General features: G+C 43.5%; 1 long non-coding RNA gene across 1 annotated transcript; it reads right to left on the bottom strand.

Annotated features, from left to right (window-relative positions):
* Window positions 1-1366: 1366 nt before the first annotated feature.
* Window positions 1367-3353, bottom strand: LOC135820614 (uncharacterized). Its single transcript, XR_010554139.1, has 3 exons — window positions 2780-3353; window positions 2114-2262; window positions 1367-1579 (listed from the first exon to the last, which is right to left on the bottom strand). It is a non-coding gene; the product is annotated as an uncharacterized LOC135820614 (long non-coding RNA).
* Window positions 3354-4033: the final 680 nt, after the last annotated feature.

Here is a 4033-nt window from a genome sequence, read left to right as displayed (position 1 = left end):
TAGAAACAAAGTTGTTTGTTATGAAAACCCAATTTGTCTGACTTTTAGCAGGATGGTCATAAGATGGGATGTTGCTATAGGCAAAAGTGTGATTTGTATTACAGGGCAAACAAGGAGATGTACACAAGCCTAGTACAATATGCAACGATTGATCGTTTTTAGTATGAATGTGTTCGTGTGGTGTAAACTTTCAACAAGTAACCCATACACCTAAATATTGGACTGCTAGCTTTCCAATATGTATATGTAATCCCATGCTCATAGAGTAAATGTTAGCGCTAGATGTTTGAGCACAATCCATGTATGGGGTTTGTCTTCTGTATGCGTTCGGGCATGAGGACACGACATTGCAAGTGCCCTGAATGACCTTTTTCTGTTGTATTCACGTTCATGATCAGGTCGATTTCCTGGTCTGTTGCAATACGATCTACGCGACTTGCTCCTCTAGGAACGATCCAGTTTGTGCATGCGTTCATGAGAATGTAGACTTGATAGCCGCGTGAACGACGCTCCACATGTCTTGCATTTGTAAGGCCCATCTCTAGTATGAATACGCTCATGAACCCGAAGAGTTGACAAATGCTTGAATGATAATTCACATTTTTCGCACTTGTAAGGCCTCTCCCCTGTGTGAATACGTGTGTGGCAACGTAGTTCGGAAGATGTCTTGAACAATGCGTCACATGTCTCGCACTTGTAAGGCCTTTCACCTGTGTGATTCCGTTCATGGATATGTAGACTAGATGATGCCGTGAACGATGCTTGACAAACCTTGCACGTGAATCGTTTCCCACCGGTATGAGTACGTCGGTGCACTAGTAAACTGCTGGAATGAGGGAAGTATTTGCTGCATACATCACACTTGAATGTTCGCTGTCGGGTATGAACACGCTCATGCTCACGAAGTCTGGATCCCTTACAAAACTCTCTCGGGCAATACCGACACTTGAGTAATGTTTTAGACATAGAGCGCGTCTCTTGATCTAAAACCGTAGTGGCAGCCGTAGACCCTACAGGTTCCTGTCGGATATTATGTCCCCGTCCAACTTGCCTCACGTTCTCATGCTCTTCTTTTGCCGTATTTTTCCTTCGTGTTTCAGAAATTCCTTCAGCATCAAACGGAGGGCTGGCTAAAGATGCAAATGTTGGCGGTTCCATCAGCAGTTGTCCAGGCGGTGCTCGATGAATATTGGCACAAAACGTTGAAGATGAGTCTCTTCCGTCTCTAATCATACCAGATATACCGGGTGTTGCCTCATTCGTCCCTTCTTTGTAGGCCTTTTGATGAATGAACGTGTTTGTGGATGATCTCATATCATACGGGTTCATTGTTGCAGCAGCAACCTTAGCTGTTGAGACATTCCATGCCGCCATATCAGCAAAAATCTCTGCAGCACGACTCTGTGTATCTTTGTTTTGGCAGCGATCGGATGTATACGGTGCGGTAGGGGTGTCTTCGTGGAGGTAGCTGTGTAACTGTCTGGTTTGTTCTGGACCCCAACGCATATCAGCATCATTAGAATAGCCTGATATAACTTCTGTCCAAAGTTCTTTCTGCTGATCGTTAATCTGAGTACCGCTGTGGACGAAACAAATGTAAACAAAAGTATAGCTTTTGTTCCTTTTCAAAGGACTCTAAGCGCATAGTTGGGACAATACCTCATGCTTGTGCACGTGGAAGAACCATTGGATACAAGTTGCTACCACACAACAACAAGTAGAACTAATTGGTATTCGAATCTTACAATTTTGGACAACAGCATGGCTACGGGACATGATTAAACGACCCACCCCTATTGTTTAGCCAGAAACTGATATAGTCAGACACACATTAACCCACCTGGAAGTGAACACTCGAATTAATGTCAGGATTAACAATCCACCACTTGCAAAGAAGTTCAACAATTATGCACGTCATTGACAAGGCAGAATGACCCTCTGAAATACATCAGTATACTACAGTCATTCTCATGAACGACAATGTGCTTCATCACATCTACTCCCAACACGACACAGTTTCCAAGCAACATACAAACACATTCAAGATCTTAGCATACTCTACAGTGTTGCTAATTATAACAATTGATATTATCAACAATTTACTCGGACTTACATCGCTTCCAGAGCAGGTTCTTTTTGGACTGAAGTTTCCGAAGGAACTCCTAAACCTGGGATACTTCCGACTGGGCGAACAGATGGCATTGGCGTTGCGGAACTGCATGGCGAGGTATATACTCCTCCTATACCACCCAACTTCGGAGGCTGTATTTGGACATAATGTGAAAGCGTGCGTTTTCTAACGATCATTGTTATTATCACATATGTATCCTTCAGTGATGTCACAATGTGGCACATGTTGGGTGTTCAATAAAAGCACATTATTGTTTCATTGTTCATTGCTATAACGATGATTCCTGTTGAGTGGCATACGAAAAATTGTTGGATTCGTTGTTCATTTTCAAGATTGCATATTCTTTTCTCATTGTTATTGCACAATATTTCCACTATTAATACAGTGTTTCTATACAATATCCCCAGGTCCGTTCAGCTTGTTCTGTTTTTGCGAATGTAAAATTGTCGTCCCTTCGCAGTTTGTTCATCGAAGCTGATAGTTAAATGATGTATAACACCGATCTCGGTGTAAGGAGCAAACCCTCTTCCTATAATTGAAATACAAACTCGAGTTCTTATGCTTTTGCCGTTTACAGAGAGTCTCCCCCCCCCCCCCCCACTGAATGTAGTTTCATGTGTTTAGAACCTCATTATAGAGAAAACATACTGCCTTCACATAGTGTCCACGTTGTCCAAGGTCGCAAACTGTCCGGCTAGCAGCGCCCCTTGAATTGTCCTTTGTGTAGTCGTTTTTAGCCGTCCTGGAATCGTCACCACACAGTCCCTGTGTATGTTTTTCTCGGGAATCTCCGGCACTTGCTTGGACATGTGACTGAGTTTCAAGAGGATTGAGGGTGGCAGTCTGCACCCTTTGTTCCCTGGAATCCGCGTCCCTCGCTCTCTGCTGGTTGATATTATACTCGTATGGTCGTTCCTCGCCAAGACAAATAGAGACAAATGTACGAACTGCTCGATCGACATTTTCTTGGCTCCAGCAATTGTCCTCATCTTTGACTAAATCCTCTTGATCGCTTCGTTGGGGATCGCTGTTTTCCCGGTCTTCCATTGCACTTTCCCCGTACAATTGAATCCCAAGAAGAAACCAATTCGTGTTGCCGAAAATGAACAGAACCCCACTCTTAAAGACACTGACTGGCAGATGAGCACACAAGCTTGAAAATACAAACTCCAAAACTCAACTCAGGTCATAATAATATCATAATGAACACGGTTCAAAATTCATAGATTCGTTGGAAAGAGAGAGAGAGAAAATGTCAAAAGTCAGAGCTTATCAAGGGACTGGGTAGCTATGGAAATGAATGTGCTAAAGCGCGAATCTAGCTACCCAGGCCAACGGAAGAAAAGGTTAGAAAAGGGGACAAGGGTGAGTACGAGAGTGTAAAGGTGAGTACGAGCCTGTAAAGGTGAGTACGAGCCTGTAAAGGTGAGTACGAGTGTGCGAGTGCGTGCATATGTGAGATCGTGAACCTAACAGAGTTGTAACTATTATGTCATGCAGATTCTATTGCAAAAACTGTGAATGCTTCACCATCAATGGGCACTTCCTTCAAAACAAGAGCGGCATCATCCTTACCTGTGTTGAAATCATTATCTTACGTGACATGCAAGGGTTGACGAGTTTAGCACACCATTGGTGAAATCTCATGAGAAACAAGAACAATTATCGAACTTATGGTGAACGATTTTTTGGGGTCTGATGCTCGTCCTTTTTGCGACTCCAGTCTGAGTGGTGGGAGTTCGCAGAATGTGGCGAGGAGTGGGTTTTCTTCAGGTCCGGTGAGAAGCCAGTGTAAGTCTGCTTGTTGTAACTCGAAGTTGCTTTCTTGTCTAGCAGCTGTTCGTCTCTAACATATCGATACTTTAATCAGTGAACATTCAGGGCCGTTTGACAATGCAGAGT

Source organism: Sycon ciliatum, chromosome 7 (genome assembly GCF_964019385.1).
Source record: "Sycon ciliatum chromosome 7, ocSycCili1.1, whole genome shotgun sequence".
In the NCBI taxonomy this organism is placed as follows: domain Eukaryota; kingdom Metazoa; phylum Porifera; class Calcarea; order Leucosolenida; family Sycettidae; genus Sycon; species Sycon ciliatum.
The sequence above is the reverse complement of the archived record's forward strand: the minus strand, read 5'-3'. Positions and strand labels throughout refer to the sequence as shown.